Source organism: Pleurodeles waltl, chromosome 3_1 (genome assembly GCF_031143425.1).
Source record: "Pleurodeles waltl isolate 20211129_DDA chromosome 3_1, aPleWal1.hap1.20221129, whole genome shotgun sequence".
NCBI classification, from domain to species: Eukaryota; Metazoa; Chordata; class Amphibia; order Caudata; family Salamandridae; genus Pleurodeles; species Pleurodeles waltl.
Genome location: NC_090440.1, coordinates 783,314,600 through 783,338,782, shown reverse-complemented (window position 1 = coordinate 783,338,782; position 24,183 = coordinate 783,314,600). Strand labels below are relative to the sequence as shown.

The 24,183-nt window shown below is 46.3% G+C and overlaps 1 long non-coding RNA gene across 1 annotated transcript; it reads right to left on the bottom strand.

Annotated features, from left to right (window-relative positions):
• Positions 1–1,841: 1,841 nt before the first annotated feature.
• LOC138284615 (uncharacterized) lies at positions 1,842–7,569 on the bottom strand. The gene is made up of 2 exons (XR_011201430.1): positions 7,194–7,569; positions 1,842–4,139 (listed from the first exon to the last, which is right to left on the bottom strand). It is a non-coding gene; the product is annotated as an uncharacterized lncRNA (long non-coding RNA).
• Positions 7,570–24,183: the final 16,614 nt, after the last annotated feature.

The window sequence follows — 24,183 nt, the reverse complement described above, 5'->3', positions numbered from 1 at the left end:
ATTTATTGTGCTGAGAAGTTTGATACCAAACTTCCCAGTTTTCAGTGTAGCCATTATGGTGCTGTGGAGTTCGTGTTTGACAAACTCCCAGACCATATACTCTTATGGCTACCCTGCACTTACAATGTCTAAGGTTTTGTTTAGACACTGTAGGGGTACCATGCTCATGCACTGGTACCCTCACCTATGGTATAGTGCACCCTGCCTTAGGGCTGTAAGGCCTGCTAGAGGGGTGGCTTACCTATACTGCATAGGCAGTGAGAGGCTGGCATGGCACCCTGAGGGGAGTGCCATGTCGACTTACTCGTTTTGTCCTCACTAGCACACACAAGCTGGCAAGCAGTGTGTCTGTGCTGAGTGAGAGGTCTCCAGGGTGGCATAAGACATGCTGCAGCCCTTAGAGACCTTCCTTGGCATCAGGGCCCTTGGTACTAGAAGTACCAGTTACAAGGGACTTATCTGGATGCCAGGGTCTGCCAATTGTGGATACAAAAGTACAGGTTAGGGAAAGAACACTGGTGCTGGGGCCTGGTTAGCAGGCCTCAGCACACTTTCAATTGTAAACATAGCATCAGCAAAGGCAAAAAGTCAGGGGGCAACCATGCCAAGGAGGCATTTCCTTACAAGCACTAACACATAGGCCCTGATTTATGCTTTTTTTGAACTGCATTACCTCCATTTACTATTGCATTTTGTAACTGTGCGCCGCTTTTGCATAAAAAAATGACTGTAATGCACCACTAAAAAAGTATAAATCAGAGCCATAGTGCGACGAGGGCCTGGCACATAATACTGATTCACAGATTTTTGGCAAATAGCCGTATGAACTGCTGGAATACACTAGCCAAATCACGAGACTATCTGAATGTGAGAGCATGGTTTCTTCCGCATGATAGAGAAGACTGATTGCAATGTTCACAAGCTACATCTTGAGTAACCGAATAATGACAGTGATGACTAATAATATGAATGTTTCTGTTCTGGTACTCACCGAAGTAAAACTGAGGAGATCCATCAGGTACAACAACGAGGAAGTCCCTTAGAAGAGTTTTTAAGAAGTGTGCCATGTGATTATGAATTTATGGTGAATTAATTGGCACCAAGTATAGTGCACTGACCTACATTCCAAACAAGATGGCAAGTAGGGACCTGATTAATTAGTCCTGAAGAAAGCTAATCAACCATTTCAAGTAAGGAAAGGCTGAAAAATGTAGACCCTCAACAAAGGAGCATATAATTTCCTCCGGGAGCATTGACCTTTGTTTTTAACTTTGCCAGGGGAGCCAAATTTAAATAAATTAAGTAGAGAGTTCGGAGGTCACTCCGAGGCAATTTTAATCATAGATCCCACTAACAAAGGGCAAAGCGTTCCTTTGAATTTCAAGGCTGAGCCCGCCTAGTTAATTTGGTGTATCTGGGCATGGACTCGATGACGAAGCATACCAGTAGGGAAACCATAATGGGTGAGAGCCCTTATAAAAAAAATCATAAAGTTTGCCTGGGAAGAACATGATAATAGTTGTCACACAATAGAGTATCTTCGCTCCCCTTTGACTTAGTGGTGGCACCTATATAGGTGCCCCTTTCCAGCATGCAGGGGAACTGCTTCAAAGTGTTTTAATCCAAACTGCCGCCTGGTTTGGAATCTGCAGCTAGATAGAGTTTCTACTAAATAATTACCAAAAGTAATTTGTTCAATATTGTGTATCAATGTGGGCTAAGTGGTATGGCTGGAGGGAAATTGTGCCTGTCTAAAATATATATTAGGTAGCAAGGTGACGATAAACCAGAAGCAAAGAAAGTAAACACAGCTTAATTGGTGGAAGACACAGCGGACAAGGTCTAGTCTGCAAATTATTTTATTTGACTTGGTGTTGTTTTTGTTGGAAGGTAGCACCCGTTACAATTATGTCCTTGAACTTGTGTAATTGAGTACTATAAAAAGTCTGAGGTGAAGAAACCCCTTTGTAATGCGAAAGTGCACTCATATTGAATACGAGAGGGGGTCCGCCTCGGACTTGCAGACCGACCTACTCACCACAAACGTTACATAGGGTGAAACTGCAGAACGTAATAACCCCCGCACTTGTCCCACTCCAATTACTGTTATTACCCAATACATTTATGAATAAGTTCACAATAGCCAAGTATGTTTGCATTCTATTGTGAATACTGGGCCGCAGTTTTATTACATGCATAGATTCTTGCGACACAACCTTTGACCTCACCACTCCCTTTGTTCAGTCATAAATCACAATTGCCAGTGCCATAAATTACTACATGTCATAAATCATTTTGAGTGCCACACATTGCTTTTGTTATGATTGCAAAACGTAATTTGGAGACAGGTTATAAATCACAGTTGATAGGTCATACATAAATCATTTCTCCAGGATCATAACTCGGCTGCATGACATCACCTCTGATATAAATCAATCAAGTCCTTGTCATTTGCTTGTCATAATTCTGACACCTATTGTAGTTGAGGCCATCCTCCATGCCGCTTTTTGGGGTCATCCATTTTTGTGGGTTCTTTACTCTGATCGTGAGGGGGGTAGCCTCTTAGTGCTGTTAGGCTCAACTCGCTACCTTGTCTGTCCATTTTGTGGGCCGCGAGTGCTGTGCTCCGCTTACTCCCCCATCGGCCTCCTTACCCTGCCGTAAGGCATCCCAAGGTAAGTAGCCTTTTTCTGGCACACCGCCCCCCGGTGTGCCTCCTTTACCAACCAACGTGCCCCTTTTACCGCCATCCGCTTGCCCTCTCAGCCCTGCGACAATGCTGCTGTTTCGGTGTGGGTGGGTGGGTTTTCACGTTCCTTCGCGCTGTTCCTCGTGGCCCACAAAGAGATTTCTGCCTGGGCAGCAGAATTGTTTTATTCCGCCCTCGAAGCTGAGGGCGGGGCAGTGTCCTCCCATTGGAGGGTTTGTAGGTTTTTCCTTGTTGCACCCCCATCGGCCCGATGACCTTGGGGCTCTTCCCTCTCCCTTGAGGGGGATGCCGGATGCTGTCCTTTGCTGGTTTGCCGCTGAGGCGGCTTGAAATCATGATTTCCGGGTCCCCGGCGGTGGTTAATGCGCCAGACCCTAATGCCCCCTGCGGGGGCGGCCCTTTGCCATAACCCCCGCACTTGTCCCACTCCAATTACTGTTATTACCCAATACATTTATGAATAAGTTCACAATAGCCAAGTATGTTTGCATTCTATTGGGAATACTGGGCCGCAGTTTTATTACGTGCATAGATTCTTGCGACACAACCTTTGACCTCACCACTCCCTTTGTTCAGTCATAAATCACAATTGCCAGTGCCATAAATTACTACATGTCATAAATCATTTTGAGTGCCACACATTGCTTTTGTTATGATTGCAAAACGTAATTTGGAGACAGGTTATAAATCACAGTTGATAGGTCATACATAAATCATTTCTCCAGGATCATAACTCTGCTGCATGACATCACCTCTGATATAAATCAATCAAGTCCTTGTCATTTGCTTGTCATAATTCTGACACCTATTGTAGTTGAGGCCATCCTCCATGCCGCTTTTTGGGGTCATCCATTTTTGTGGGTTCTTTACTCTGATCGTGAGGGGGGTAGCCTCTTAGTGCTGTTAGGCTCAACTCGCTACCTTGTCTGTCCATTTTGTGGGCCGCGAGTGCCGTGCTCCGCTTACTCCCCCATCGGCCTCCTTACCCTGCTGTAAGGTATCCCAAGGTAAGTAGCCTTTTTCTGGCACACCGCCCCCCCGGTGTGCCTCCTTTACCAACCAACGTGCCCCTTTTACCGCCACGCCGCCTGAGGGGCTTACGTCGCCAGGCGGCTCCCCCCTTTCCTTCTTTGGGGTTTACCTTTTGGATCGTCACGAGTGCACCTCAGTGTCCCGGCCGTCAGGCCTCCCGAGGAGCACCGATTTTGCCACACCGTCCTTGTGACAGCCTGCCCGTCATTTGTATTCTTCACTGACGCAATCTGAATTTATTGTTTTTGGCTTCGATTAACGTATACCTCCCAGCCCTTTGGGAGTTGGAGTGCTTCCTTTGGGCTCTCCCCCATTGCATCCACTGCACCCTGTTGCATCTACGTGGATCTGTGCGGGCCCGACCGGCTCTTCTTCGACCAATCCGTGTGTCATCTCGCTTCAATGATACAGTACATGAAAAGAAACAAGGAGGGCGGGGGACACAGACATTTATTATTTACGTGTGAATTAGCCCTCCTGTTGCCAAACCAAATTCGCTGCAGTGTCAGGCAACCTTCACCATTCTTCCTCGGGCATGCCCAGAGGTGCGATTTAACTTGCCCGTCCTGCTAAGGGCGCAGCCCCTGGCAACTAGTGCCTTTTGTTCCAGTAGGAGAAAGCTGTAGTGGTCAGCTGTAGGTGCAGGGGGTAGTTTTAAATGAATAGCAAGGGACCTAAATAGGTTTCAGGATTAAGCTGCCTCAGTATTCTGTGTTTGCACCTTGCCTGATACCCATGGGCAATGGGCTCCGGCGCGTTTGTTTTCAATTTGCACTACTGCCACCATTTAATGGATAACCTGCATCTGCCATGCAGCGACACTCCTTACTAGCGAAGTCTGTTACGCGCGTTTTTTTTTTTTGACTGTTTAGTAGCAGTGGCAATTATTCGCCCTTTTATTGTGTAACCCCATCATAAAACGAAATCCTGTAACATGGGGGGGTGCCGTATTGCCATGTTATAATAACAATGTTATCATAGGCCAGTAAACATATCCCCCCCCCCCCCGGGTTTCTCTGCCCAATAACAAGCATGTGTTGACTTCCCCTTGGCTTGATAAGGTTGCTGCTTCAATTCTTCCTTTACTTCTTGCAACTTCACGAATGGTGCAAGCGCGACCTGGGGGTGTTGGAGGACCCTTATTACATTCCAAATTGATCTGCCAGTTAGCGGGGTGTGTGCCGGCTGTTACGCCTCATGGATGCTACATGTTTTAGTTGTGTTGCGTGAGTTTTATCTGCCTTTTGTGACCTGTAAAGTTACCCCTAATTTTGTTATTCCCTCTGTATGTCATTGTAACCCTTGAATAATCCTCGTCCTTGAGTGATGCTCCAGAAGCTTTGGGTTTTACCTATTGACCCTCGACTCACCGGTTGAGGGGCTGTCCCTTGAACAATACGCAGCCAGGGACTCCGTAGCAAGAACCAATTTTTTTTTTTGTGTGCAAAACTTCCCTTCTGCCTCTGGCTTGCTGAGAGGCCTCAATCTAATGTATATATATATATATATATATATATATATATATATATATATATTTATTTATTTTTGTATCTCGAAGTGATTTCCTTGGCCAGTCCTGCTAAAGGGGCCCAGCCCTTGCCATCCAGTGCCTAACTTGATCCTGTTGTAAGCTGAGGGTACATGGGGTGGTTTGAAATGGGTATCAAGGGCCTGAGAAAGTTCCAGGATTACACTGCCTCAGTACTCTGTGTTAGCCCTTTCAATTGCGGCAGCTGCATGCCAATCTCTCTTTGCGCTTTACGCTGCACCCGGGCCACGCCGGGGTCCCTCATTGGTTTCAGGCCTTTGTCCCCAAAAAACGCCTGCTTCCCTCCTTGAAAAGCAGGTGCGCGCCATGCCCCCTTTGGTGCCCTGCCTGCCTAGGCAATACCGGCAATCACCCAAAACATATGGAGTTCGAAGCCCTGGGCTCGGTCCATGGGCCACCATAACTGCCAATTACTTATGCGGCACTTCTGCATTCCAAAACCCCCCCTTTTTTTTTTTTTTTTTTGTTGTCCCTTCTTAAATGTGTGGCAGAAAAAAGGGGGAGGCCAGGGGGCCACCACACAGACCGCTTAAGCTCGACCCAATGTGAGCCCCGCTGCACTGGAATTGCCCATCCGGAGTCGGCCTGACCCAAAAACACTGTCTGCTCATTTCATTGCCACCGTGCGATTGCACGAAAAACACTTTCAATGCTAGCCCCGGGCACTTCATCCAAGAGCCAAGACCGACCCTGCTTCGGACCCGATTCGCCTCTGCGGTTGTGTTGGCTTGCTTGTAGCACAGTCTGGGTGCTTACCTCATTAAAAGAAATTACGGAAACCGATCATTTGTCTATCATCTTCGATCCGACAATTCCTGCAGATTTGCTAACTACACTTGAGCGTTGTTTTATTTTATTCATTTTTTACTCGGTGTTGGGCGCAAAGGTTTGAGCTCCAAAGCATTAATAAATGGCTTTGAACTTGGGATGACTTTCACACCGTTTTTGCTAAGTAAAATGTTTCCAGCAGTGGTTTTTTTTATCAAAACGACCTCGGGTTGTTGTTTTGGGTCGCTGCTATCATATTTCACATTTCGGATTTGGCCTTCACTCATCAGCTGGTTCACAGACAAAATCCTGTTTGTTTACTGTTTATAATACACGCGTGCAGTGAAATGGCTTAGCTTGCTGAAATGGTTCAGTCATAAATCAAAATTAACTTGTCACTGAGCTACAGCTCTTATATAAGCGATAGTACCATAATATTCTTCACCATGCCTGAACTCAAACCGCACAACACGTGTCAACAGTAACACGCAACACCGCAAAGGGAAAAAACGCTTATAGTCAGGCGATGAGAATAAAAGTTACTTCTTTTGTGTGCCCATCTCGACAAGGCTAGCGAGAGCGAACAGTCAGGGCTTAAACCAGAGCTGGTGGCACGCAAAGAGCTGCCAAGCATCCCGGGTCCATGCTTGAACGGCGCACCCAATCGAAGAGTTAAGGGGAATTCTGGGACTTCGAGTCCTACTTTTCAATACTTTTATTTACCCGACAAGGAGCACCCTCTCCTCATTTCCTCCCTCCCCGCAGGGGCAGGCCACACTGTGATGGCGCGGGAAGGTAAACAAAGGGAGCAGCCTCGGCCCTGGGTGCTGTTTAATGGACTAATTCTGGAACTATCGCGTTTGAAAAGGGGATCGCAGGGAGGGACCGGCGGATATGCCGGGCACTACCTCACATGTGCGAACCGGCCAGTGGGTGGCTGGGGCTGGCTCTGCCCCGGCCCTGCGGGAATTGTGAACAGGAACGCATGGAGTGCCCGGCGGACACGCCGGGCACTCCCCATGTGCGAACAGGTTGCCCCAGCCCTGCGGGAATTAGAGGCCGGCCAATACCGAAAGTCCTCGCCCTGGCATAGAACCCCTCTTGCATGCCCCTCCCACCACAGCCTTTCCTTACTTCTTCACTATTATCTGCTTCTTGCTGCGCCGCTGGTTCTCCTCGTCACTTCCATCCTTTATCCTCGCTCCTTTTCACGTTCCTTCGCGCTGTCCCTCGTGGCCCACAAAGAGATTTCTGCCTGGGCAGCAGAATTGTTTTATTCCGCCCTCGAAGCTGAGGGCGGGGCAGTGTCCTCCCATTGGAGGGTTTGTAGGTTTTTCCTTGTTGCGCCCCCATCGGCCCGATGACCTTGGGGCTCTTCCCTCTCCCTTGAGGGGGATGCCGGATGCTGTCCTTTGCTGGTTTGCCGCCGAGGCGGCTTGAAATCATGATTTCCGGGTCCCCGGCGGTGGTTAATGCGTCGGACCCTAATGCCCCCTGCGGGGGCGGCCCTTTGCCAAAACAAGTGCATGAGACAGAACGCGTTGAATAAATATAATACAAACAGATCCTTTGCTGTGCTTGCCCACGCCACCCTCTGCAACAGTCTATTTACCTTTGTGGAGGCGAGGGGACTCAGGATTAATTAGAAGGGGCAGGTGTGTGGGAAGCTGGGCTGACATACATTATAGTTGTGGGGCTGTTTCTCTTCCTCTGATTATACCCATCAAAGGCATTATCATTCCACAAACTGGGGCTAAAGAGCTGAGAAATCTACCGCTGTTTTGGAACTCATGCGTCATCTAAATGTTTATGTTATCACATTGTTCAGTTAGGTGATATTTTATCTCAAATTTACATTGTATCAGATCACATAGGGCAACCAAGTAGCAATAAAATGGAAGGTTTCAACTGTTTTTTTTCAGATGTACTGAACATGCACAGTCAGCAATGACTTTTCGTTTTCAACCATTAGAAAGCACATTTTTTGTGACTTAGCAACTACTCTCATACAGAAGCTTGTCAAAGTTTTTATAAATTGTACTGCTGAAACTGCTGCCACTTACACAATTCTAATTCGCTTTTTCACAAGTGAGTGGATTCATTTCGTGTATCTCGGGCTGTGATCGCTACAAATTCATTTCTCGCTGTACATTTTTTCAGTTAAAATGATGAAAATGTGTCCGTGTTGATTCTGTTCATTTTGATTAAGTGTTCAAGTTTCACCCTGAGGTGAAAAAAGAAATGGGTTTCCTGTTTTCTATTCATGGGTCGAGGGCGAAGTGAGATGTATAGGTGGTAACACGTTGTAGGCTATCAGGTACAGTGACTATAATGGCGACCTTGAAGGTGTGCTATGATTGCTACCTGGTAAACCGGAACAAGCATACGCTTTTCGCCACAGAAAGCAACTACATCTATGAATAAAATAGCCAATATTTGCCTAATATGTATTTATAATGTTTGTAAATAGCCGAACAACTGAGTTACAACCATAATCCCAGTAGTGACATATACATCTTTACAGACCCCACTTAGCATTCCTCCATCTCTTGTGACAAATAATAATGAGTGATGAAAAAAACTCAAATAGTATCAGCAAAAAACAGTGTATAAATACAAAGAAACCTGCTTTTGTATTTCAAACGATACATGCGTAAGTTGAAAATAAACATTTAATTAAAACTCTTCTTGCATTCGTAAATATTTAGTAAATGTGTACTGCTACGGTATTAAACAAACGAATGTTATATATTTCCTAAATAGCAGCTGTAAAACATGTATTTTGTAATAATAAAGACATTCACATTACTTAATAATAAGTATTTTGAAAGTCAGTGTTCTTTCCTACTGAAACTATACAGGGAGTGCAGAATTATTAGGCAAGTTGTATTTTTGAGGATTAATTTTATTATTGAACAACAACCATGTTCTCAATGAACCCAAAAAACTCATTAATATCAAAGCTGAATATTTTTGGAAGAAGTTTTTAGTTTGTTTTTAGTTTTAGCTATGTTAGGGGGATATCTGTGTGTGCAGGTGACTATTACTGTGCATAATTATTAGGCAACTTAACAAAAAAAAATATATACCCATTTCAATGATTAATTATTACCAGTGAAACCAATATAACATCTCAACATTCACAAATATACATTTCTGACATTCAAAAACAAAACAAAAACTAATCAGTGACCAATATAGCCACCTTTCTTTGCAAGGACACTCAAAAGACTGCCATCCATGGATTCTGTCAGTGTTTTGATCTGTTCACCATCAACATTGCGTGCAGCAGCAACCACAGCCTCCCAGACACTGTTCAGAGAGGTGTACTGTTTTCCCTCCTTGTAAATCTCACATTTGATGATGGACCACAGGTTCTCAATGGGGTTCAGATCAGGTGAACAAGGAGGCCATGTCATTAGATTTCCTTCTTTTATACCCTTTCTTGCCAGCCACGCTGTGGAGTACTTGGACGCGTGTGATGGAGCATTGTCCTGCATGAAAATCATGTTTTTCTTGAAGGATGCAGACTTCTTCCTGTACCACTGCTTGAAGAAGGTGTCTTCCAGGAACTGGCAGTAGGACTGGGAGTTGAGCTTGACTCCATCCTCAACCCGAAAAGGCCCCACAAGCTCATCTTTGATGATACCAGCCCAAACCAGTACTCCACCTCCACCTTGCTGGCGTCTGAGTCGGACTGGAGCTCTCTGCCCTTTACCAATCCAGCCACGGGCCCATCCATCTGGCCCATCAAGACTCACTCTCATTTCATCAGTCCATAAAACCTTAGAAAAATCAGTCTTGAGATATTTCTTGGCCCAGTCTTGACGTTTCAGCTTGTGTGTCTTGTTCAGTGGTGGTCGTCTTTCAGCCTTTCTTACCTTGGCCATGTCTCTGAGTATTGCACACCTTGTGCTTTTGGGCACTCCAGTGATGTTGCAGCTCTGAAATATGGCCAAACTGGTGGCAAGTGGCATCGTGGCAGCTGCACGATTGACTTTTCTCAGTTCATGGGCAGTTATTTTGCACCTTGGTTTTTCCACACGCTTCTTGCGACCCTGTTGACTATTTTGAATGAAACGCTTGTTTGTTCGATGATCACGCTTCAGAAGCTTTGCAATTTTAAGAGTGCTGCATCCCTCTGCAAGATATCTCACTATTTTTGACTTTTCTGAGCCTGTCAAGTCCTTCTTTTGACCCATTTTGCCAAAGGAAAGGAAGTTGCCTAATAATTATGCACACCTGATATAGGGTGTTGATGTCATTAGACCACACCCCTTCTCATTACAGAGATGCACATCACCTAATATGCTTAATTGGTAGTATGCTTTCGAGCCTATACAGCTTGGAGTAAGACAACATGCATAAAGAGGATGATGTGGTCAAAATACTCATTTGCCTAATAATTCTGCACTCCCTGTAGGTTTATCAAATAAATACTTCTAATAAACTCTACCTTTTCAATCTTCAGTCAGTGGCTGGCATTAATACGGTGTTGTTTTGTAGTCAAATAGGTCAGTTCACTTGTGTTCATGCTTCGTCTATAGATCTACAGTCTTTACTTGCTAATGTCTTTAAATTTGAAATAGTTACTATCTATGTACGCAATAATAAAAAAAAAAGCAATTCTAGTTGTTTACTTTGTACACAACCTGCTTCTACTTACTTTGGGCTAGGTCACTATTAGCGAGTTTACAAATATCTTTGTTTTGTCAGTTATTGAATTTAGAAAACTAAACGAAGTTACCTATTCTTTTGCTTCATTCACTTTTGATTACAAACAGAATTTTCTTAACGCTGTATACATTTCCCAGCTACCAACATGCTTCGGTGTTCTAACCAGAGAGCCTCCCCCATATGGTTGTACGTCAGTCGCAGCTCGAAGAGCGCGGAAAGGGTGGGAAGGAGCACGGGGTGGGAGATGGGAATAAAAGTGAAATAAAAAAATATATATAAACACTTACCTTGCATGCCACTTAACCGCTCTATCTTCTCCTCCATCCTCGAGTACAGGCACAGGTTCCCAGCCTCCCCTGTGGCCAATTCTGACGCTGTTCAAGATTGGCTGGGAGCGCCCAGCTCCCACGCAGACTGGGAGCCTGTGCAGGCTCTCTCTGGAGAGATCCGACTGCCATTGCGTGTTTGGCTGGCCCGAGATGGCTGGCCAAGCGCACATGCGCTCTGCTGCTCGTCACCCCCATGGCCCTCCCCTTTACAAGTAAACGATAATAAATTCAGGTGCATATTTACACTTGGCTTGTGCCGTTTTAGCCTCAAAAATGTTGAGGCTAAAACGTCGCATAGCTAACTCCGTATTTATATTTTGACTCTTGACATGTCTAGCATCAAAATATTGGCGTTAGCGCCATGTTTAGGATGCGCAAAACCACCTTGCTTCAATGAGATGCAAGGTAGGCGTTCACATCCTAAACACAACGCTAAACCCCTAGTGCCATATTTATTCCCAGGCGCAAAAACAATGCTAACGAAGGAGTGATAACGAAGGAAATGACGCAAAGTCCAATTAGCACCAAACATTAATCCCTGGTCAGACCCAGGCATTAAAAAGAGGCTCACACACCACCACTCTTAGAAAAAACCCAGAAGGAGTCTTGGAAACTGCCAGTAGAACATAGAAATGCAACTGTTCCAGCTTGGCACATGCCTTAGATGTCTATGAAGACAGCAGATCCAACCACCACCACCGCAGCAACCCCAAACCCCACCAAACAGCCATAGAGACAGTGGAGGAGAAGGGAGAGAATTTTTAGACAGCAAATCACCATCTTAGGAATGAGGGAACAAAATGTGGCCCAGATGTACAGACTCAACCGGGGAGTTCATCGTACGCCTGCTGCACATCATGGCAAGGCTGCAAACTCCCCATAACATTCCACCCATTACAAAACTGCTCGCTGTCCTCCACATGGTGGCGTCAGGATCATTCCGGACAATGGGTGCTCCAGTGGCTGATATCTCCCAGCCCTCCTTCTCCATCTGCTTACCAAAGGTCCTGGGCACAATCCTACGCCACAACACATCTGCTTCCCAAACACCCAGCAGCTGGAGCACAAGGCCAAGCAAGGTTCCTATCAGACAGCTGAGTTTCCACATGTGCTGGGTGCAATGGACTGTACCCATGTCCAACTGGTGCCACCTGCAGCAATGGAACACCTCTACAGGAACTGCAAGCACACACATTCCATCAATGTGCAGGCCATCATGGACCACTGTGGGCTCTTCGCAACCATCCTAGCAAAATATCTCAGAAACGTTCATGACCAATACATCTTTCGCCATTGCACCATCAGCCAGCGCTTCCAGGATGGCGAATATGGCAATGGGCTACTCATAGGTAAGTCACCATACCAATCATATCACACCAACCATCAAGGACAAACAAGACAAACACAACAAGAATACACATGGGCAGGTCCACAGAGATGTACAGGCAACAACACATATGCCACATGCCACATTATACTGCACACATTGCATGTCACAAACACATACACCCCAAATGTACATAACACAGCAACACCCTGACTGGCAAACCACGTGTCGACAGGTGGAGCCAGTCTCCTTTGCATGTAGAAGCTGCTCACAAACCACTACAAGTGTCCACAGGTAGACAACTAAATACAGATTACACACACATTACACCAAACAATGAAGCGCACATGCATGTCAATGGCACAGGCTATGGTCATGTTGAGGAAGTCACACGTAGGCACAGTCCCACCTAAACCATGGTGTGCAAGCCTCAGGCAGAACCTAAATCCAATGCCACCCAAGTGGTGCCATACCCAAGTATACATCAGCTACATATACCTGACATAACTTTGGACCCTTCAAACTGCGCTCAACAGTGAGTCTCTCTCTGACAAAGGGCCTCTCTGCCTCTGCCATCCTCTTCTGCACTAAGGCCTTCTCCATCTCAGCCCTTCTCTCCTCCACAGCCAGACGCGCTAGCTGCAACTTCAGGTCCCTCTCTTCCTGCCTTTCTCTAAGCTCATCAGGTGTCAAGGAATGAGAAGTAGCCCTGCTTCTTACACTGGACCCAGCAAGTGACTCCCTACCACTGGGGCCTTCCTGTCAACTGGCGTCCCCGCCCGGTCATTCTCACCCTCCTGATCAGTCTCTCCACCGCTCACTAGGGATGAGGTCTGGGAGCCCTCCCATTGGCAAGCGTCACTACATTCAGGATCCTCTGAGTACCCCATAAGCACACTCTTCCCCTGGGCATGTCACAAAACTTTCAAAGAAATTCAGAGATCTCCTGGGGCCCCCACTCTCTGGCAGTCCTCTCTCTCTACAGAACCCCTTTAATTCCTCCTGCATGTAAAATGGCAGGTCCTCTAGGTTAAAGGTTGGGCCATTTTGAAAAGGTACAGTAAACACATATGTGACAACCCAAAGACCCAAGTGGCAGAACTGAAAACAGGACAAATGACCCACAATAGAAAATCAGGATAAACAAAACATGTGATGGTCTAAAATACAGTTTGCGCTGCAACAATGAGTCACAATGGTATTGTGCAAGCATAAGTCCTATCCCGTGTGGTTCTAAAAAAAAGTGTGTCACCTGCAGTTAGTCACGTTACTGCCCCTGCCCTTAAAGGAACAGGCAGCCCTACATTTATGTAGCCTTGATTGGACCTAAGGATGAAATTATAGATCTGTGACTCAAGGTGGCCTAATTTCTATATTACATTAGTTAATGATGTTCTGTTTCCTAAGTAGCATATGGCTTTCGTTCCTTAAAAGAAAACCAGGTTTTCATTTTTTCCTGAAGAAGGAACTGAAACATTAGCTAGGAGTACCGTATATGGTGTAGTCACCAACGGTAGAGTTAAAATTTGTGTAACTTTGGCCTTTGTGTATCACCCGTACTCTCGGTGTTGTGTCACATGCCTGACTATCACCCAAATAATTTGTTTTGTTCTTCCTATAGATTTTTTTCTTTTGTTACTTCCCCTGACCAATGTCGCATCATGCTTAGTTATTGAGATTTTAGCTATGTCCTAGTCCCATTTCTCTTTTTCAAATTCCTTTCACCAGTCAGACCTTTTATTGTTATTGATGTATTGTTCAGGTTCACATTTCCAGACTGCAGTGATGTACCAGGGACCCCCATGTTATGTATAATTCCCTTTGGTATGACCAGACTGGTTTTCAAGAATTTGCCTTAGGCCTGCTTCAATGTTTTCCAGCCTGACTGTCAGGGTAGCGATAGACTGGTTAACTGGCTCAATATTATAGTAAGACAAGTTTTCCATTTCAATAGGAGATATCTTATGTTTACCTTTTTTGAACATGACGAATTTTCAATGTCTATTTTAATTTGGTTTTCGGTTCCCTTCTGTTCCTGCTACTTTAATTTTTGGTGGGATCAGATGTGTCCTAATCATGCAAATATCAGGACCCTCTAGTTCTTGTCTTTTTGTTTGCACATTTGACTATTAGCCTGTGTATTGCATAGTGCACCTGATGCACAGTTTTTAAAGGAAGGTTTCTACATGTCCCTGATAATCGGTATCATGTGATTTCTCTATTGAGATGTTCTAAGGTAAGGAGGAACACCTAGACTTAATCATTGAGGAAAATATGTGTTTACCCCATTAGACAATGCCACTGTGTGAGGAAATCCATTCAGATAGAATTCTCATGTAGCTATAGATGGCAGAGAATAATGGAGAGAACCCAATTAAAGATGCTAGAGACCCTGTTTTGCCCTTCTGCCTTTGTCTTTGTATTTTATGCCCATGGTGTATGGCTACTCCTTTGAAGATTGCAGACCACCTGCTTGCAGTCCCCTTGTTAAAAACCATGAACTGTTTTTGTACTAAATTGAAGGAAACTAACAACTGTGGCACATTTCCTACGTCACTAGATTCTGCGGGCATCAAGTCATAATAACCTGCAGGACATTGATTTAAGCCTAATTCCCATCAGTGACAGCTACAGATGAAAGACGGATGTCTTGGCCCTACAGTCTCAGCACCCAGAAAGTAGAAAAGCTGGACAGCGATCGCCAGCGCATGGTATTGTACTTGCTCCATCAGACGGCGTTGGACATCACAAAACCAAAGTTTCAGTGTAAAGGAGCTAAAGAGAAGGATTCCTGTTGTTGATGGCAGAGCTGTTTTGAGGTTTCATTTCTCTACCTGTCATGTGCTGGTAACCTCTGACAGTGTGCAATCCGTTGAGCCCCTTGGCCTGAGTTTTGGCCACACACCCCCTTTTTCTTTGCTCCAACGGAAGAAGGGCAGTGCACCGGAGATTTCAAGTTTGGAAAAAGGCACTATATTGTGGTGCCCATGAAAGAGCAGCTTGAGCGTCCTCTGACACTAAATAATGAGTGTTGGAGTCTGAAAGTGCTGCTGAGCTTGAGCTATTTCCCAATTAATGGTGCTTGGGTCTGCACGAGATGATTTGTGCCCTTGATCAATGAAGAGCACATTGTTTGTAGTGTCTGCCACAGAGGAGAGACACTGGTGCATTGCTTTAAGACATTGAGACTTTCGAGTGAGCTGTGGGTGTTTGCCAGGAGGGCACTCCAACTAAGCAGTACTTTTCTCACGAAGAGGCCTGAATTGAGAGGCCCATGCGAAAGAAAACAACAAAAGAAAATTTGATGGACAATAGAAGCCTGCCAGAGAGGCTTTTTGAACGGACTCTGGGCATAGTTGGTTTTACAAGAGGTTTCCGTGTGATTGTATAGACTAGGTGTTAGGAGACTGATTGTTTGGCTGGCATTGTTTTAAAGTACTATTCTGTTTAGTAAAAGCAGAATAAAGTCAATTTTCTGTGGAAAGAGTACCCCCTTTTCACCTTAGAGCATTGATGAGAGTCACCACTGTTCCACCTGAACATACAAAAATTACTGAAATGCAGAGGAGCCCTAAAAATGTTACTAGATAATTTTAGGATTTGCTTTTTGGTTAGGATTGTGAAAAATTATTATTTAATTTGTACTAGTGGTCACTACTTTCTCCCGTTGTCTATATGTTCTTAATAACGTGTTTTCTAGTGTCTTTTAAACATGACGTTGTCATTTATGGGTGGGATTGTTTTTCTCTACTCAATTGACTTCTGCACCCACTTCCCAACCTATGTCTTTTCCTACTATTGTTTCTTTGCACTCTTTTCACCCTTTTCCTGAACATGAGCAGGTTAGAAGATCAGAATTCGTAAGCAATTCTTTTGTACAGCTTCTGCATCAACACTAGTTAGTAGTCAACATCACTAATTGTTGGGTGTGTGATCTTATGCCACCTACTGCAGATAGAGGTATTCCTTATTTTGTCCTGCCATATGTGGCCTTTTGTGCTACTTCATGTTCAAGGAGACCTGTCCAGAGAGAGTTACCAAGTACTAGAATTTTGCTCCAGCAACATCTCCATGGCCTTATAAACATAGACCTGGACTCAGATTAGCATGAGAATAGGTTTATTGCCTATGTAAGGGCAAAAGGAGGGTTTGTGGTTCTAAAAATTCTGTACCCATGTAATTTACTTTGCCACAGCAGTACGATTTTAGTATCAAAAGACTGATAATGACTAGTACACTAAGCATGAGTGTAAGGAAATGCCTCCTTGGCATGGTTGCCCCCTGACTTTTTGCCTTTGCTGATGCTATGTTTACAATTGAAAGTGTGCTGAGGCCTGCTAACCAGGCCCCAGCACCAGTGTTCTTTCCCTAACCTGTACTTTTGTATCCACAATTGGCAGACCCTGGCAGCCAGATAAGTCCCTTGTAACTGGTACTTCTAGTACCAAGGGCCCTGATGCCAAGGAAGGTCTCTAAGGGCTGCAGCATGTCTTATGCCACCCTGGAGACCTCTCACTCAGCACAGACACACTGCTTGCCAGCTTGTGTGTGCTAGTGAGGACAAAACGAGTAAGTCGACATGGCACTCCCCTCAGGGTGCCATGCCAGCCTCTCACTGCCTATGCAGTATAGGTAAGACACCCCTCTAGCAGGCCTTACAGCCCTAAGGCAGGGTGCACTATACCATAGGTGAGGGTACCAGTGCATGAGCATGGTACCCCTACAGTGTCTAAACAAAACCTTAGACATTGTAAGTGCAGGGTAGCCATAAGAGTATATGGTCTGGGAGTTTGTCAAACACGAACTCCACAGCACCATAATGGCTACACTGAAAACTGGGAAGTTTGGTATCAAACTTCTCAGCACAATAAATGCACACTGATGCCAGTGTACATTTTATTGTAAAATACACCACAGAGGGCACCTTAGAGGTGCCCCCTGAAACTTAACCAACTAGCTGTGTAGGCTGACTGGTTCCAGCAGCCTGCCACACTAGAGACATGTTGCTGGCCCCATGGGGAGAGTGCCTTTGTCACTCTGAGGCCAGTAACAAAGCCTGCACTGGGTGGAGATGCTAACACCTCCCCCAGGCAGGAGCTGTGACACCTGGCGGTGAGCCTCAAAGGCTCACCCCTTTGTCACAGCCCAGCAGGGCACTCCAGCTTAGTGGAGTTGCCCGCCCCCTCCGGCCACGGCCCCCACTTTTGGCGGCAAGGCTGGAGGGAACAAAGAAAGCAACAAGGAGGAGTCACTGGCCAGTCAGGACAGCCCCTAAGGTGTCCTGAGCTGAAGTGACTCTAACTTTTAGAAATCCTCCATCTTGCAGATGGAGGATTCCCCCAATAGGGTTAGGATTGTGTCCCCCTCCCCTTGGGAGGAGGCACAAAGAGGGTGTACCCACCCTCAGGGCTAGTAGCCATTGGCTACTAACCCCCCAGACCTAAACACGCCCTTAAATTTAGTATTTAAGGGCTACCCTGAACCCTAGAAAATTAGATTCCTGCAACTACAAGAAGAAGGACTGCCTAGCTGAAAACCCCTGCAGAGGAAGACCAGAAGACAACAACTGCCTTGGCTCCAGAAACTCACCGGCCTGTCTCCTGCCTTCCAAAGATCCTGCTCCAGCGACGCCTTCCGAAGGGACCAGCGACCTCGACATCCTCTGAGGACTGCCCCTGCTTCGAAAAGACAAGAAACTCCCGAGGACAGCGGACCTGCTCCAAGAAAAGCTGCAACTTTGTTTCCAGCAGCTTTAAAGAACCCTGCAAGCTCCCCGCAAGAAGCGTGAGACTTGCAACACTGCACCCGGCGACCCCGACTCGGCTGGTGGCGATCCAACACCTCAGGAGGGACCCCAGGACTACTCTGATACTGTGAGTACCAAAACCTGTCCCCCCTGAGCCCCCACAGCGCCGCCTGCAGAGGGAATCCCGAGGCTTCCCCTGACCGCGACTCTTTGAACCTAAAGTCCCGACGCCTGGGAGAGACCCTGCACCCGCAGCCCCCAGGACCTGAAGGACCGGACTTTCACTGGAGAAGTGACCCCCAGGAGTCCCTCTCCCTTGCCCAAGTGGAGGTTTCCCCGAGGAACCCCCCCCTTGCCTGCCTGCAGCGCTGAAGAGATCCCGAGATCTCTCATAGACTAACATTGCGAACCCGACGCCTGTTCCTACACTGCACCCGGCCGCCCCCGCGCTGCTGAGGGTGAAATTTCTCTGTGGACTTGTGTCCCCCCCGGTGCCCTACAAAACCCCCCTGGTCTGCCCTCCGAAGACGCGGGTACTTACCTGCAAGCAGACCGGAACCGGGGCACCCCCTTCTCTCCATTCTAGCCTATGTGTTTTGGGCACCACTTTGAACTCTGCACCTGACCGGCCCTGAGCTGCTGGTGTGGTGACTTTGGGGTTGCTCTGAACCCCCAACGGTGGGCTACCTTGGACCAAGAACTGAACCCTGTAAGTGTCTTACTTACCTGGTAAAACTAACAAAAACTTACCTCCCCCAGGAACTGTGAAAATTGCACTGTGTCCACTTTTAAAACAGCTATTTGTGAATAACTTGAAAAGTATACATGCAATTTTGATGATTTGAAGTTCCTAAAGTACTTACCTGCAATACCTTTCGAATGAGATATTACATGTAGAATTTGAACCTGTGGTTCTTAAAATAAACTAAGAAAAGATATTTTTCTATATAAAAACCTATTGGCTGGATTTGTCTCTGAGTGTGTGTACCTCATTTATTGTCTATGTGTATGTACAACAAATGCTTAACACTACTCCTTGGATAAGCCTACTGCTCGACCACACTACCACAAAATAGAGCATTAGTATTATCTCTTTTTACCACTATTTTACCTCTAAGGGGAACCCTTGGACTCTGTGCATGCTATTCCTTACTTTGAAATAGCACATACAGAGCCAACTTCCTACATTGGTGGATCAGCGGTGGGGTACAAGACTTTGCATTTGCTGGACTACTCAGCCAATACCTGATCACACGACAAATTCCAAAATTGTCATTAGAAATTGATTTTTGCAATTTGAAAAGTTTTCTAAATTCTTAAAAGACCTGCTAGGGCCTTGTGTTAGATCCTGTTTAGCATTTCTTTTAGAGTTTAAAAGTTTGTAAAAGTTTGAATTAGAACCTAGAACTAGTTGTAGATTCTTAAAAAGTATTCCAACTTTTAGAAGCAAAATGTCTAGCACAGATGTGACTGTGGTGGAACTCGACACCACACCTTACCTCCATCTTAAGATGAGGGAGCTAAGGTCACTCTGTAAAATAAAGAAAATAACAATGGGCCCCAAACCTACCAAAATACAGCTCCAGGAGCTTTTGGCAGAGTTTGAAAAGGCCAACCCCTCTGAGGGTGGCAACTCAGAGGAAGAGGATAGTGACTTGGAGGACAATTCCCCCCTACCAGTCCTATCTAGGGAGAACAGGGTCCCTCAAACCCTGACTCCAAAAATAATAGTCAGAGATGCTGGTTCCCTCACAGGAGAGACCAACACCTCTGAAATCACTGAGGATAGCCCCAGTGAAGAGGACATCCAGTTAGCCAGGATGGCCAAAAGATTGGCTTTGGAAAGACAGATCCTAGCCATAGAAAGGGAAAGACAAGAGATGGGCCTAGGACCCATCAATGGTGGCAGCAATATAAATAGGGTCAGAGATTCTCCTGACATGTTAAAAATCCCCAAAGGGATTGTGACAAAATTTGAAGATGGTGATGACATCACCAAGTGGTTCACAGCTTTTGAGAGGGCTTGTGTAACCAGAAAAGTGAACAGATCTCACTGGGGTGCTCTCCTTTGGGAAATGTTCACTGGAAAGTGTAGGGATAGACTCCTCACACTCTCTGGAAAAGATGCAGAATCTTATGACCTCATGAAGGGTACCCTGATTGAGGGCTTTGGATTCTCCACTGAGGAGTATAGGATTAGATTCAGGGGGGCTCAAAAATCCTCGAGCCAGACCTGGGTTGACTTTGTAGACTACTCAGTGAAAACACTAGATGGTTGGATTCAAGGCAGTGGTGTAAGTAATTATGATGGGCTGTACAATTTATTTGTGAAAGAACACCTGTTAAGTAATTGTTTCAATGATAAACTGCATCAGCATCTGGTAGACCTAGGACCAATTTCTCCCCAAGAATTGGGAAAGAAGGCGGACCATTGGGTCAAGACAAGGGTGTCCAAGACTTCAACAGGGGGTGACCAAAAGAAAGGGGTCACAAAGACTCCCCAGGGGAAGGGTGATGAGACAACCAAAACTAAAAATAGTAAAGAGTCTTCTACAGGCCCCCAAAAACCTGCACAGGAGGGTGGGCCCAGAGCCTCTTCACAAAACAATGGGTACAAGGGTAAAAACTTTGATCCCAAAAAGGCCTGGTGTCATAGCTGTAAACAGCATGGACACCAAACTGGAGACAAGGCCTGTCCCAAGAAAGGTTCCACTCCAAACTCCCATCCAGGTAACACTGGTATGGCTAGTCTCCAAGTGGGATCAACAGTGTGCCCAGAGCAAATCAGGGTCCACACTGAAGCTACTCTAGTTTCTGAGGGTGGGGTGGATTTAGCCACACTAGCTGTCTGGCCGCCTAACATGCAAAAATACAGACAGCAACTCTTAATTAATGGGACTAGAATAGAGGGCCTGAGGGATACAGGTGCCAGTGTCACCATGGTGACAGAGAAACTGGTTTCCCCTGGCCAATACCTGACTGGAAAAACTTACACAGTCACCAACGCTGACAATCAGAGAAAAGTACATCCCATGGCAATGGTTACTTTAGAATGGGGAGGGGTCAATGGCCTGAAACAGGTGGTGGTCTCCTCAAATATCCCAGTGGACTGTCTGCTTGGAAATGACCTGGAGTCCTCAGCATGGGCTGAGGTAGAACTAAAAACCCATGCAGCAATGCTGGGTATCCCTGAACTGGTGTGTGTGAAAACAAGAGCACAATGCAAGGCACAGGGTGAACAAGTAGAGCTGGAGTCTGGAAGAATGGCCCAGCCTACCAAGAGGAAAGGAAAGTCAGTTGGGAAACCAACTGCAACACAGCAAAAGAAAGGGAACCTCTCTTCTCAGGAAGAAGATCTGCCCTCTGAGGGAACTGAGCCTTTGGAGCTTGAACCTTATCAGGTTGAGCTCTTAGGCCCAGGGGGACCCTCAAGGGAGGAGCTGTGTAAGGGACAAGAAACCTGTCCCTCTCTTGAAGGCCTTAGGCAGCAAGCTGCTGAAGAGTACAAAGGCAAGAAAAATGGAACGCATAGGGTCTATTGGGAAGATGGACTCCTGTACACTGAGGCCAGAGACCCCAAACCTGGTGCCACTAGGAGAGTGGTAGTGCCTCAGCTGTTCAGGAAGTTCATCCTAACATTGGCCCATGACATTCCCCTTGCTGGACATTTGGGACAAACCAAGACGTGGGAGAGGTTAGTCAACCACTTCTACTGGCCCAATATGTCCAACATGGTTAAGGAGTTTTGCCTCTCCTGCCCCACCTGTCAAGCCAGTGGTAAGACAGGTGGGCATCCAAAGGCCCCCCTCATTCCACTTCCAGTGGTGGGGGTGCCCTTTGAAAGAGTGGGTGTGGACATAGTTGGTCCACTAGAACCTCCCACAGCCTCAGGAAATATGTATATCCTGGTAGTAGTGGATCATGCTACCAGCTATCCTGAAGCTATTCCCCTTAGGTCGACTACTGCCCCTGCAGTAGCCAAGGCCCTCATTGGTATCTTTACCAGAGTGGGTTTCCCTAAGGAGGTGGTGTCTGACAGAGGTACCAACTTCATGTCAGCATACCTAAAGCACATGTGGAATGAGTGTGGGGTGACTTATAAATTCACTACACCATACCATCCACAAACTAATGGCTTAGTTGAGAGATTCAACAAGACATTAAAGGGCATGATCATGGGGCTCCCAGAAAAACTCAAAAGGAGATGGGATGTCCTCTTGCCATGTCTGCTTTTCGCTTACAGAGAGGTGCCACGGAAGGGAGTAGGATTCTCACCCTTTGAACTTCTGTTTGGTCATCTTGTAAGGGGACCACTTGCTCTTGTTAAAGAAGGCTGGGAGAGACCTCTCCATGAGCCTAAACAAGACATAGTGGACTATGTACTTGGCCTTCGCTCTAGAATGGCAGAGTACATGGAAAAGGCAACCAAAAACCTTGAGGCCAGCCAACAGCTCCAGAAGTTTTGGTATGACCAAAAGGCTGCACTGGTTGAGTTCCAACCAGGGCAGAAAGTCTGGGTTCTGGAGCCTGTGGCTCCCAGGGCACTCCAGGACAAATGGAGTGGCCCTTACCCAGTGCTAGAAAGGAAGAGTCAGGTCACCTACCTGGTGGACCTGGGCACAAGCAGGAGCCCCAAGAGGGTGATCCATGTGAACCGCCTTAAGCTCTTCCATGACAGGGCTGATGTGAATCTGTTGATGGTAACAGATGAGGATCAGGAGGCAGAGAGTGAACCTCTCCCTGATCTTCTGTCATCAGACCCAAAAGATGGCACAGTAGATGGAGTGATCTACTCAGACACCCTCTCTGGCCAACAGCAAGCTGATTGTAGGAGAGTCCTACAACAGTTTCCTGAACTCTTCTCCTTAACCCCTGGTCAGACACACCTGTGTACCCATGATGTGGACACAGGAGACAGCATGCCTGTCAAGAACAAAATCTTTAGACAGTCTGACCATGTTAAGGAAAGCATCAAGGTGGAAGTCCACAAGATGCTGGAATTGGGAGTGATTGAGCGCTCTGACAGCCCCTGGGCTAGCCCAGTGGTCTTAGTCCCTAAACCTCACACCAAAGATGGAAAGAAAGAGATGAGGTTTTGTGTGGACTACAGAGGGCTCAATTCTGTCACCAAGACAGATGCTCATCCAATTCCAAGAGCTGATGAGCTCATAGACAAATTAGGTGCTGCCAAATTCCTAAGTACCTTTGACTTGACAGCAGGGTACTGGCAAATAAAAATGGCACCTGGAGCAAAAGAGAAAACAGCATTCTCCACACCTGATGGGCATTATCAGTTTACTGTTATGCCCTTTGGTTTAAAGAATGCCCCTGCCACCTTCCAAAGGTTGGTGAATCAAGTCCTTGCTGGCTTGGAGTCCTTTAGCACAGCTTATCTTGATGATATTGCTGTCTTTAGCTCCACCTGGCAGGATCACCTGGTCCACCTGAGGAAGGTTTTGAAGGCTCTGCAATCTGCAGGCCTCTCTATCAAGGCATCCAAATGCCAGATAGGGCAGGGAACTGTGGTTTACTTGGGACACCTTGTAGGTGGAGGCCAAGTTCAGCCACTCCAACCCAAGATCCAGACTATTCTGGACTGGGTAGCTCCAAAAACCCAGACTCAAGTCAGGGCATTCCTTGGCTTGACTGGGTATTACAGGAGGTTTGTGAAGGGATATGGATCCATTGTGACAGCCCTCACTGAACTCACCTCCAAGAAAATGCCCAAGAAAGTGAACTGGACTGTGGAATGCCAACAGGCCTTTGACACCCTGAAACAGGCAATGTGCTCAGCACCAGTTCTAAAAGCTCCAGATTATTCTAAGCAGTTCATTGTGCAGACTGATGCCTCTGAACATGGGATAGGGGCAGTTTTGTCCCAAACAAATGATGATGGCCTTGACCAGCCTGTTGCTTTCATTAGCAGGAGGTTACTCCCCAGGGAGCAGCGTTGGAGTGCCATTGAGAGGGAGGCCTTTGCTGTGGTTTGGTCCCTGAAGAAGCTGAGACCATACCTCTTTGGGACTCACTTCCTAGTTCAAACTG